At 34.4% G+C, this 13,969-nt stretch overlaps 1 protein-coding gene and 1 long non-coding RNA gene across 3 annotated transcripts in view; one reads left to right on the top strand and one right to left on the bottom strand.

The window, feature by feature from the left end:
• Window positions 1-10,102, bottom strand: part of LOC149782596 (uncharacterized) — a 183,620-nt gene extending 173,518 nt beyond the window's left edge. The window contains exon 1 of the mRNA XM_089934046.1: window positions 10,029-10,102. The gene's annotated coding sequence lies outside the window, so the exon portion shown is untranslated. The remainder of the gene's footprint in view (window positions 1-10,028) is intronic.
• On the top strand, window positions 7,396-13,446 carry LOC149782595 (uncharacterized). 2 transcript variants are annotated; one of them, XR_016414409.1, is made up of 3 exons: window positions 7,396-7,615; window positions 10,462-10,619; window positions 12,444-13,446. It is a non-coding gene; the product is annotated as an uncharacterized LOC149782595 (long non-coding RNA). The 2 variants fall into 2 exon arrangements; XR_016414410.1 differs by lacking the exon at window positions 7,396-7,615 and adding an exon at window positions 10,101-10,288.
• The last annotated feature ends 523 nt before the right edge of the window (window positions 13,447-13,969 follow it).

Genomic DNA, 13,969 nt, shown 5'->3' with positions numbered 1-13,969 from the left:
AAATATGCTTCAACAGTTGATTGAACACAACTACCCCAACATTTCTTGGAAAACTTTTAAAGAAAAATTACAAAACATACAAAAAGTGTTGCTAAAAAAAAAGAACATCACTTGTCAGTTTACATGTTCTTATTGCATATTATAATTTTTTTAAAATTAAATACCATTTTAAGATAATATGTTGCATTTTATACTGTTTTAAAACCCCCACATCTAAGGTTATTTTATGATTCAGGATGAAATAGTATTTTTGAGTTTGTCAACTGATAAAAATTTTTTTTTATAGGAACTGTTCATAAGTCATTCATGAGAAACTTTGTTCATCATGGTTCATGAATATGTTCATACACTTGTTCATGAATGATGACCCAATTTGTGAACTTTTATGAACTGTTCATTACTTCAGTTCATGCATATTTCATGAACTGTTCAAGAACAGTTTGTGAAGTGTTGTTTCATGAACAGTTCATGAATTCATATCGCTAGACCATTTTCAGTTCATGCACATTCATGAATAGCTCACGAACCTTTCAATGCACTTTCATGAATGGTTCATGAAAATTTTAAGGTATTATGCTATTTAAGTTTTAACTTTAAAATAAAATGCAATTATATAGGTCAAAAACATATGCTACAATGCTATGTTGTGGAATTCACGAGAAGCATTGTAAGGTCAAAGTTGTTTTCTGACTTGACTCGTATTTGTGAAAATACAGAGAAAAAATGCAAAGCAGATTATATTTAATCAATGCCTAAAACTAATACAAGTACAAAGACAAATAAACAAACCATAAATTTGCAATCCTATCAATGGACTGTTATAATGAAGCTAGATAAAGCGAGTTGTTACATTATGAAAACCACTCCTTCTATAAATAGATGAGCTCTTGCCTGTGTTGATTTGGTTGGAAAGAAGGGTTTTAGTTCACATACCAACTATAAAGGGCCATGTCCGTAATTTTGTGCATTTTAGTGTGTTATGTATGAATAGTTACAGTAATGTTTTATCCGCAACAAAGAAATGAGGGCAAACAGTGTGATCTGAAGACGTGTGCATTCACCCGCATTTAGAAATCTTTGAAAGTGCCATTAATGTGAACCTTTAGAAAGTATATTTAAACAAAATATCAAATAAAATGTGATTAAAGGTAGATGATTAAGCATTTTTACTAACCTGCAATTAAAATAATTTAATCTGGTTAGTCAGTTAAAATTTGGGACAATATAGTTTCTATTATTCTCTTTTAGGGTCATATGGCCAAAATAACTAAGAAACTTTGGTACTTGAAAATATACTGGGAAATAATTCATATAAGAGAACACACATTATATAGGCCATACATGATGGCCAATATAATTGGTGGAGGAAGAATGCATGAAAACTTCAGCAGAAACCTCTGAACCACTGGAAGCTACTGGCAAGCTTTCTCACATACCCACACTGACTGAACTTGAGACTTGAACCCACACATACATAGGTGTGATGGTAGGCAATTGGTCAAGGCAAGCACTTCAGACCACTTGGCCACCTGGGGCCCACAGCTGTTTGTGATGTGATTATCATACATGTACAATATTCTAATGGCATTTTTATATTATTTCTTCAAACGCTCTTGTAACCTAAGTGGTTAGAGCGTCCACCTTAGATGCATGAAGTTATGGGTTTAAACCCCAGCCAAGTTATACCAAAGACTTAAAAAAATGGTACTAGCAGTACAAAAACACATAACTGCAACAAAAAGGGTGGTGGTGACACAGCTGAAGGGGCGGTAGTGAAGACATCAGTTCATGAAAAGGTGAGTACAACCTTTGCTTTCCCTGCATATCTTGGTGACATAAGAGTGACTGCACCATGGACCCTGATAACTGTCAATGTACAGGCCACTGAATATTGAAACCAAGAAGTCATTTACTTCATCAGCAATGTTCACTAAAGTATTATCTCATTACTGCAAGCTACAGACAACCATCTGCAACTCTCCTTTATTACTTGTGGCTGCCTGTGTTGCATCTTTGCAGTCTTAACATGTAACAAAACAATGTAACAATCTCCTGTATATCAATGAAGGTGTCAGTTTTAGTGATTGATAAGTGTGTTTCGAAGACAATATGGTCTCAATGGTGAGAAATTTACTCCTTCTTGCAGTGATTGGCTAAACCTGAGTTTATGCATATAAATGATAAACAATGAAATATCTGCCATCAGCCTCAGGTATGGTGTAATAAATGAAAATATTGGAATATCACCATCTGCTTTTCAAACATTTGCTAAAATGTTTATCTAGCTAGGAATTTATGCATTTTATTTAAGACTGCTTGCCCCAAAAATGGATAAGTAGACAATGGTTTAGCCAGATCTTTAAGAGAGAGAGAGAGAGTTATGTAAAATAACTTAACTGAAAAATTAAACAACCAATTAATAGAACTGTCTTATTTCACCCTCTCAGAACTTCATTAGTGTTGGGTAGATGCAGCCGTTTTGACCAGAGCTTTCACCTTCTTATTTTCATTCATGCTTCTTGCAACGCAGTCCAAATGAACTTAGGGGCCCCGAGTGGCAGAGTGGTCTAAACCACTCTCCGTTACGGATCACTGCCATCTCACATCTGTCTGCGTGGGTTCGAGTCTTGGATTCAGCTACTGTGGGTATGTGAGAAAGCTCGTCAGTAGCTTCTCATGGGTCGGTGGTTCTTTCTGGGGTTTTCCCGGGTTCTTCATGCGCCATTAATACTGGCCGCCATATATAGCCTATCGTGTGCTGAAAAATGGCGTTAAACCCTACAACAACAACAACCACCAAATGAACTTTGCTGAAATCATGGTATCTGATTGTGCCACTCCTATAACCGTCAATCAAATGGATTTGCTAGCCTGCTTTGCTTTGAGCGGTTTTGGATTTTCTGTAGTGGCTGCAGAACATATCGCCACCACCCCTGCTAAGTGGAATTTTCTGCATGTTTCACAGCATCATAATGGTTATTTTTCTTTAAAACAGGTTCATTAGAGCTAGAAATTTTATCAAGTTTCTTTTCTTGCTTAGATAAGACTAATCTTGTCAACTACAAAATGAAGGATTGTGTGCACTTTTTTGTACATTTTTTAAACACATGATCTAATCACCTTAAAATCACTCATAAGCTGACTTTTGAGATTGTGAACACTTTTTATCCATTTAACATTTTCTCAGGCAGCATGTATGTTTTGGTCTCCTGTTAATTATCATGTAAACAACAAATCATAAACACTGCTTGTGGGTGCTACATTATCAATACATTGATCATGCTTTGAATAAAATCCTCCCTGTGGTTAGAGATGAGTGCCTTTTTTTCTCCAAACACAACTGTCAAAGAAATTTCATGAGTTTTATTATTAACAATTAACAAGTTAATAAATCACCTTAAAATCAGCAATCCGCAATAGGAAAAACAAAACAACTTTTGATATGCAATTATTTAGGGTCAACAAGCTAACAAACTGCCAGAGGATAAGTTAGGGCTTGAAAGTTGATCCCAAATATGTACGAATATTATGATTCAAATTTTAACTGTTCAGTTAAAATATCAATATTTATTCCTTATATTAAAACTTGGTTTAAATAGTCAAAATTCACACGATCATATCAGAATAAGAAAATGTGAAAATGACCTTGACATTGACTAAAAGATGGAAATGACATGACAGATTAACTGAAGTCAGAAGAATGTGGTATATAAATAAAGGTGATGACAATGTGGCAAGATCATGAATATAAAACCTGCAGAACATAAAGCATGGTACATATAAATACTAAAAATAAAGGTACTGATATATGTACCCTACCGAGATCACAAAGCACCAGCATTATAAACTGATCACACCCCTTTCTACCTATTTTTCTCTCAATATTTCAGACTTTCCCATGGGCAAGTACCTTGAAAATTTGAGCTTGGGCAAGCTGTAGCTGAGCATGTCCTGGGAGATGGGCAAGTAGGTTCGTAAATCCCTAACTTTATATAGTACATGGTAACAAATACTCTTTAAAATCTGACATATCAGTAAGATGCTGTTGTCGTAGGATGTAACACCATTTTTCTGCACAAGATAGACCATACATGGCAGCCAGTATAAATGCTGGAGGAAGAACTCATCTGCTGCTTGCCTCGGCCAGGTTAGTTCCAGTATTATATTGTACATTCACAGACATGTGTTTTGATAGCTAATTGACCATTAACCCTCTCTCAAGTAATTTAGGTGGCGCTATACAGTTTCGCATTTTGCATAGGGTTAGGATTTTAAAGAAAAAGAATGTCCTTGGCTTTCCTCACTGGTTATACTGGCTATTTAAAAAAGACCTTGTATATCTTAGGTCTAATGCAAAGAACCTTTAATTCCCTTTATTTTGGTGTATGATTGATGGTGTACTATGGGTTATAGAGTATACAGCTTGGCCTTACTTCAAATGTGCACCTTTCAAAAAAGTGCTAGCTCTACTTGGTCATTTTCACTTCCTGAACTTCAGAGGTAAATTGTATAAAAAAGAGCCGATAACTTTTTTTACATTTAACATATTTGGTAATTTATTCATTGCACTTTCAGAAGCTGGTATTGTCTAGTCTGGCAAAATTCATTTTCCCTATTTTAATAGCTGCTATGTATAGTGTACTTTAGACTAATTCAGACTGATTTTTTAACACAAGGGAGCAGTCATTTTAGTTAGCAGTGTGCTTAAATCATGTAAAATTTCCAAAAGTACAATATCCAAAAGAAATATCATCCACATTACATTAATGTAGCATAGAGGTATGCAAACATTCTCTCCACTGTGCATGTTTTAAATGCGAACTACTTCACCTTACATGCGTCACCCTCTCAAAAGTACATATTATCTGGTGAGCGCCACCTTAGCAACTATTACTGTCTCATTTCTGCAAGTTATCCTTTGATGATAAAAACTTACAAACTTGTGTTTCAAAACTTAAACTTTGTAAATAGCAATTTATGTTTTAAGAACATAATCAGTAATATGACTATTTTAACTGCTGCATGTAAATTATTTTCAAACATAAAAATCAGTCTGGAACCATAAGCGAACCCATCATGGGGAGATAATGGCAGACATCACTGTATCTGGAAAGTACATGTACCACTTTATTAGATTGTCTCTTTTCATAAACCATTTGGCAAATATATTCAGGAAAATATACAACTGATAGAAAGGAGAGTCTAAATATTATGTTACTGAATATTCAGCTTTAAATGCTATTATATAGGTCAGAAACATATGGGACAATGTCACGTTGTGGAATTTGAGACATGCTGTCAAGGTTGTTCACTCATTTTTGTGAAAATATGAAGAAAAATCAAACAGCAGCAAAGCAAATACTATTTAACCAATGCCTAACATTAAACCAAGTATGTAAACCAATAATAAAACCTTGCAATCCTATCAATGGACTGTTGTAATGAAACTATGAAGTGGTTACATTAAGAAAACCCCTCTTTCTAAAAATAGACACACTGGTATATTGGCTGTGTCAATTCTGTTGATTCATACACTGACTTTTAATTCTTCAGCCTATGAACAGTTACATTAAAGTGCATCAGCAACAAAGAAATTAGGATGAACAGTATGATCTGAAACGTGTGGCATTTGCAATCATGTACATGGTACAGGGATTGTTTCAAACAAGTTTAGAAATCTTTTCAATTGCCATTTTATAATGAACTTTTAGGAAGGACAATGAAAACTCTGGAATAAGGGTAGCTGATCAAGCATTTGTATTAATCTGCAATTACAATACTGTTAAAATTCATCAGAATATAATGCTTCTGTTGTTCTCTTTTTTAAGCCATATTGCCAAAATACACTGCATATGAAAAGGATAGTTTTTAAACATGCACTAAATGTGTTTATAATATAAACGTAACTAAGACAAATTTCTACTTGAAGATAAGTTATTGCTCAAAACCAATATTAAATGCAAATAAGCATACTGCAAAATGGAGGACATAATTCAAATAAGAGACTGAAAACAACACACATGTGTGTATGTATGTATATATATATATATATATATATATATATATATATATATATATATATATATATATATATATATATATATATTCCATGTCTTGCTTTGATCTCACTTCTCCCTGTTCAGCTCTCACTTATCCCTGTTCATTCCAAAAGAAGAAGTCACTTCTCTTTAAAATCGACGTCAAGCTTGACCCCTGAGGGACAACTGAAGATTAACTGGAACTGTGGAGAAGACATGATGCTGTGGTGGTCCCCATAGAACTCACTGGCCTCAATATGGTTTTTTTCACATACTAGTCCAGCATGGATAAATTAAAGAAATCGTCTTGAAATATTAATTCTTATTTTTCCTTTTCTTGCTATGCAAATATTGGGAGTTGCATGAAAACTCACATGCCCAACAAATGTTAGCTTGAAGGGTAATGAAATTGTCATGCCCAATATCATATAGAGGAAAGTAAAATACACCTGCCCTATCATATCCCACTGATTCAATGGCAGGAATCAAACCTACACACTTAAGACCAATAACTTAACCACAAAACCACCATAGCTACCGGGGCCCAGAGTGGCCAAGTGGTCTAAAGCACTCACTGTTCTGAATCACTGCCATCTCACCTGTCTGTGTGGGTATGAGTCCAAGGCTTGGCTAGCGTGGGTACGTGGGAAAGCCTGCCAGTAGCTTCTCGTGGGTCGGTGGTTCTTCCCTGGGTTTTCCAGGGTTCTTCCTCCACCAGTTATACTGGCCACCATGTATAGCCTATCTTGTGCTGAAAAATGGCGTTAAACCCTAGAACAACAACAACCATAGCTACCCTGTGGATCATGAGCACAACAGACATCAGTGTTATGTACATTTGATTTAATTTATATTTGATTTAATATATGTTTGATTTGATTTGATTGTTTGTGGGTTTTGGAATCTTTTCTTTACATGTCAATGTAATGTAATTTTGTTTACAAGGAATTTGATATTTTCCAGAAAATTCAGTTTGACCTGAGGCTGAAATCTTTCCATAAATACCTAATAACATAAACCCTTGTTTCGATTGAGGGTCAAGTAAACAACATTTATTCTCAGAGTAAAATGACTGGTTCTTATCAAGGACATACAGGGGCTACGTGACTTTTATATGTAAACATGACCATGTGATCCTCTATTTCACAATTAGGCATTTCCAAAATTGTGAAATACTTAGTACTATTAGTGATGTTTAGAGAGAGAGATCTCAAAGTCTTTTGGGGCTTTTAAACACTTGATGTCAAGTTGGGGTTTTTTGGTTGTAACTAGTTTTGAGTTTTTGAGTTTTATTTTAATTTTTCGGTTCTCTAAAAGAATAATTCGTTTCTCTGGAAACATTATTGTATTCATACAGAATTCTTGAACAAGGAAATTTCTTAATTTTATTTGGATTTCCAAAACTGGAGGATTAATTATTGTGTTTCTACAAGGAACTGTAGACTTCAACACAGTACAGGTTACAGCATACGTCATCGCCTTCTTGGATTCTTTGTCAGGACTCAAACTTGAAATCATTAAAACATTTTATTATTAGGACTTCTAAAATATTAATCGTGGATTTGATTCTTAAGACCGTAAGTTCATAGTTTTTCATTTTTACAGTATTTTTCCAGGGAAATAAATTATTATATTTTTAAAAACTTGTTGTTTTCACTCTTTCTTATTCGAGCCTAAACATGTAACATCAGAATAAACTTATTTTGGATTAAATGGATCATACAATAATAAAGACAATTGTTGCATTGAATTTCTGTCCTTAGTTTTGATGCCCACTTTCAACTAATTATATTTTAGTTATAATTAATAAAATTACAAGATTTTCAGGATTTATATATTTTTCTGCATCCCCTGTTGCAAGGTATCAAAATGATGTCAAATGGATTGTTAGACAGTATGCTCTCCAATTATTTGCATGGACAGACCAGATTTTCTCTTTTGAAACATTTCTGCAGATATGATCTCCATATCAGGGTTCTTACACAAATAAACTTATAAATGTGCATTTTTTTTAATCCATTCATTTAATGAAATTAGTTACTTATCTTTTTTATTAAACTAATATCCACCTAAAAATTTTCAATGAATTTTTCTAAATTGAGATGCATCAAAACATTTTTTGTCACACATTTTTAGATGGAAATGTGATTTTATGGGTATGTTTTCGTACTTTTTTATTTACACAAAATCTGAATCAATAAAATGCTTGGTACTTTTTATTATTAATATATGTATCATGTATACAAAAACAAACCAAAAAAGGTACTGCAAATGGCACATTATACTGCCACCCTGTGCTTAATTGTTATTTGCTGGCACTTGTAGGCTTAATATACCTTATTTTCTTACCATGACCATGACCTCTGACCTTTAAATGTTAGAATTTATTATTCAGTTCAAGCCATCCACAAACTTTGATCAAGGAATATACTTTAAAATATAGGTTTATCTCTAAAACCATTTTGGTCAGGGTTTCTTTTTAAGTCACATTGACCTTGACATTTTACCTTGTGACCAAAAAGTTAATGCAGAGCTATTGTTATTTTTCATAAACAATTTTACTTCTTTTAATTACAGTAACCCTGACCTTTAGACCCCAAATCAGTGGTATTCTTCTTCATCCAGAAGAACTTACCAGCCAAGTTTGACTTGTGTAGATATTGTAAACTGAAGCTATCATAAGGAAATGTTAACTGAAAAATAGGTACGGTCATAACATTCCGCCAAAGGATGGCATATAACAAACAAAAACACAAGAGTATTTGGTACCAAAAGACCTTAAGCTGTATACCTGTGTGGACTAACAAATGGTAGCTGTATATCTGTAGAACACTTGGGGGTATCTTTATCCCTATGAAAGACACTTGTGGGAATGGCAGCTGTTTAGAACTCTTGGGCATAAGGTAGCTGTATACCTGTGTAGGACTCTTGAGGGTATGGTAACTGTATCCCTATAAAACACACTTGTGGAAATGGCAGCTGTATACCTATGTAGAACTCTTGGGCATAAGGTAGCTATATACCTGTGTAGGACTCTTGGGGGTGTGGTAACTGTATCCCTATGTAGGACGTTTGGGGGTATGGTAACTGTTAGGTAACTGTATATAAACGTAGGAGACTTGGGGGTATGTTAGATGTATACCTATGTAGAAATTCAGATAAATGTACTTAGAACAGGCCACAACTTCACGCTAATAGCTTTTTTTTTACTTCTTTTTCTTTTTCTTCCTCTAAGCAACAGACTCTTGTTATTTAATATCTATCCAAAATTTACTGTAATGCACAACATACTCAATTATTTCATTAATTACAGAACTAAAGATACACATATGCTGCCTAAATAGTGCCTGTTCAAATGTCATCTATCCCCCACCCCCATACCCAATAATCTTTGATAAAACCACCTGTAGGAATATGAGAGGAGAATGAAAGAACGGGCACTGCAGAACAACTGGATGCTCCATAGACCCACACCTCTTGAACATATATCTTTTCACAAAACACTAGTCATGTACATCATTGATCCATACTAAGTATGCCAGCTGTAAATATACATATTAGCGTAAATAGTTTACAGACGTAGTTACCTTGCCATACCTCGGTTTGTATTGAGTGTCGCGACAGGGGATGCTCTCCAAGACTAATGTATACGCCCCTCGGTTTGAACACTGGGCACATATGCAAACTTCCGCAAATTCGAAAATCAAATTTGGAAATCTTTAAACTGATAATCTTGAGTGTTTTTCTTCCCTGTAAGCAAGTGTAGACCCTTTGCACGACCCAGTCATTTTACCGCAGGTCAAATTCCAAAATCGGTTCGCTCATCCATTTCAGGCGACACTATGCAAGCAAGCAAGTTCCCGCGGCCTGTTTTGTCTACAAATGACATTCCAACTCAAGTCATCGCTTATTTCTCACTTTCAAATCTCTAAAAGATAAATGGTTTGCAAAAAAAGCATGCTGTACTAGGAAAATATAATTTCTACTTACTCTGAGTTAAGTTTTGGTAGATAATTTAGTTCAGCTCCAGACGATGTCACTTCGTCTGCTCCTGTGACAAACTTCCTGGCTTTTAGTCTTCGCTCCACGAACCTGACGCTAGGGGGCGCTGGTACAACCACTTGTCGCGGAGTCCAATTAACCATTGTGCACCAAAATTCCAAGAGCTCTAATGACGTAATACTTCACTAATTGTCTGGGATTAAGTGCCGGCAAGTGAGCGCGCTATTAAGATTACACAATATGAAAGGGTAAGCAAGATAACTTGGTTGAGACAACAAGACAGAGTGTATCCATAGGCGAGCTCGCCAATGGATGCCGCTACTCACGGCTTGGGTTCGATACCTGTTTCAAACAAATTATAACTGTGTGACCTGTTTGATTACATTTGCGTCATTCTAATCATTTTTTTTTTCTTCTTCAGATAATCATGTATCCATATATGCAGTGGGGGAGTGAAGGAATAAGCGCTTTCTTCCTGTTTGAATACATAAAACAATATTGCAATGATGTGCCAATTTACAAATTGATCTAACACAGCGAGGTGTAACAGGACGGGAAAAAAGAAAGAAAAAAAGAACGGTATGAAACATGAAACACAGCTAAGCAAAATATAACTACATTTTCATGCTCTTCGATATAGGTAGAGGAAAATAAATAAACTACAGTATGATGATGATAATAATAATAATAATAATAATAATAATAACAATAATAATAATAATAATAAATATCATCATCAACAACAATAATACTAATAGTAGTAGTAATATAATTACGTGTACATGTGGTCTCTTCCGTTGAATGGTGAAAAGACGTCTTGTGCAAATTGAGATATTATGACACTGTTCTTTGACTACCTCAAAGAATGGAATATTTCTTCACATGGGTGCTTGTTGCTGATAATTTCTGGTATGAATCCCCGTGTGTGTGTGTGTGTGTGTGTGTGTGTGTGTGTGTGTGTTTATGTATGTAGATATGTGTGTGTATGCAACGTTTGTACAGATCATTTCAAAATACAGTCTGTCGTGGTCAGCTTGACACGTAACCATTAAGATTGACGTATGGGATAAGCTCGCAATAATTTGGCAGCTTGTAATGGCTAACCTGTCTTGTCTGAAAGGAATAATTGATTTGTAACTAGAGCCCGTTCGATAATGGTCAGGCAGATGAAAGAGGCTAATGTTAATGAAAGGTAAAATAACGGAAAATGACAGAGTTGAGACAAGCCAGACGAAATCTCGGGCCATTTGGAACAAGTGTCATAAAATTATTTTTCCAGAACCTTTATTAATAAAGGCGGTCTAGAGAGAATCATTCTGACTTCGATGGGAGTGTTAAAATTATGGGCGGTTAAAGAAAGTTAATCTTGGTTTGCTAAGCTAAATTAAGGGTATGTTTCCCAGACGAAATTTCATGGTTCAAATATCATACAGCACAGTTTTAGACAGTCCGAGTTTTTCTGCCGAAAGGAGCTGACTCGGCAATCAGTAAAAAGTACTTTTCTCGTTAAATGAATCCTCCACGGGACAGGGAGTCTGGAAATCAGAGAGACCCGGGACAGGAGAAGAGACAGGGAATTGTCTGGAGCAAGCAAGGGCTCGAGAAGCACAAAGATATGGTCTCAGTCACATACAATATGCATTGATATAAGATTGTGAACTATTTGTTGAATTTATTCGTTTTAAATTCATGCTTTAATCTTCCTTGAGTTCGGAAGTTAATTGTTTCCATCCATTTGTCTTGAAGGTTATTTGGCTCGTGTATTCTATGTTATCATACAATATTTCATTGATATGAACGTGATCGGATTTAAGGGCTTGTGTGCAATATAAATTATATATTGTAGGAATTGCATGCATTACTCTGATACGAGTTGTGAGAATTAATTTATGTCTCAAATGATTTGAATAACATATGCTGAGAATTTATTTTTCTATGTCTAGAAAATTATGTCAATGAATCGCTAATTAACAAAGGAACGCATTTAGGGAAAGGAGTGAAGTCCATTAATTTATTTGTGTAATTAAGTTCTGAATTGATTTCAAACAAATCGATGGTGTTAGCTTTACCGACGTGTGTTTACTGACATAGTAAGCTTGTAATTTATAACCTATATCGTGGTGTAATGGTTTATCAAAGAGGCCTAATTATGTCATGGTTCCAGTAGGAATTCAAGTAGCCGCTAGAAAATACATAAAGTCACGTTAATCGGTTGTCTGTGTATCAGATCAGATTGCGAATTGACCATAGCTAAGTTTAGATGAATTACGATAAGACAATATTTTTGACGTAACAAGAATGGGAATAGTGCTGGATCCCAGAAGGAAAAAACAATTGACACATATTTAGGTTGGGTATTATATTTTTGTGAAGAAACAAATTAACTCCACGCCTGCACTGTAGGTGGAAAAAGAGCTCAGACTACAGCCAAGACGGTTGATGACCCGAAGAAGCTAGAGCAAGAGAGACAGAAATATGGCAACGCCGAAAATCACCAAGAGATTTGGAAAAGACCGGAATCAACCAAGTGATGCTGGGATGCCGGCAGTTTTAGTGCGTTCAGTCACTCCATACTATGAAGAAATTTGTTTATCGATATTACAGAACGGATAACTGAATCTCGCATACATTTAGTAACTCCATTTCTCAGAGAAAACGAATCATTCTAATGTCATGTTCAGTTTCATTTTGTTTATTTAATTGATTATTTGTTATATTTTATATAGGGGGGCGTGTGTTGTTCTATTCTATACTTCCGCTCAAATTTTTTTTTGTATTTGGTGATAGTCCTATCACAAGATTTTATGCTACAAATACAATTTTCGCACAGAATTATCAGGTAAAAAGACGAGAAAACTATTACAAAACAAAAACACAGATGTCTCACAAAAATATGATAAAAGGCAAATGTTAGTGGTGTCAACGGATTGTTGAGATAGGCTTCGTGTTTCAGTGAGAAGTTCGATTGTATAGCTCTTCATTTTATTAGGAAAAAGACCTAAAATTAACATAATTAATGTGGGGTTTTTCCCCCTCAACTTGTGGCTTTCATGCTTTGCGTGTCTATTCCATTAGGTTTATATCAAATGTCTCTTGCTTTTTGAAAGTCTTCCATTCATCTATGTTTTTAATGTACGCACTCATTTGTCCCCAAATGCTTATTTACATTGAATCCTTTTTGTATCTGTTATACTTGTTGATGATCAAAATAAACTCTTTATGGATGACTTTGTCGTCATTGATCGCTTTCGTTTATCGTGCCATCGATACTGGTCAGCTTGTTGATGATGTTTCATTATATTTTACAAATTTTCCCTTGATAACTTTGGAGCAATAATAGTGCAAGATAAGGAACAAATACGTATGTAACTGTTCCTGCTAGATACATTAAAGGTGCAATAACACCTATACCAACTGATACTATTTCTAAACCTGAATAAACCCAACGTAAAACTTTGTATGCTTTCTTACACTTTTATTGTGTTCGATCTCATATAATACTGTATAATTATTTTTAATATATATAATACAATCATTTTTCAATATATATAATATAATAATGTTAATATCCTTCATTTTAAAGACGTTGTTGTTGAATGAAGTGTATGATTTAATTGTTAACTAATTTCGTAACGGTAAAAGCTGTGTTTTGGCATGAAATGTCCCATTCATTGTGATATATTATTGTCATCTATAGACATATATAATCTCTCTTTTTTTTTTTTTTTTTTTTTTTTTTTTTTTTTTTTTTTTTTTTTTTTTTTTTTTTTTTTTTTTTTTTTTTTTGGGCAATAAGAAAATTTTGTTCAAACGTATGCTGATCGCAAGATTAAGAAGGAAGTTTAATGTTACCTTGTAATCTGTCTTGATAATACTAGACATATGTCTGGTATTTATTATCTCATAGCATTTCAAACACTTCTGGATAT

The sequence above is a fragment of the Sinohyriopsis cumingii genome, chromosome 15, assembly GCF_028554795.1.
Source record: "Sinohyriopsis cumingii isolate HCF-2022 chromosome 15, ASM2855479v2, whole genome shotgun sequence".
NCBI classification, from domain to species: Eukaryota; Metazoa; Mollusca; class Bivalvia; order Unionida; family Unionidae; genus Sinohyriopsis; species Sinohyriopsis cumingii.
The sequence above is the reverse complement of the archived record's forward strand: the minus strand, read 5'-3'. Positions and strand labels throughout refer to the sequence as shown.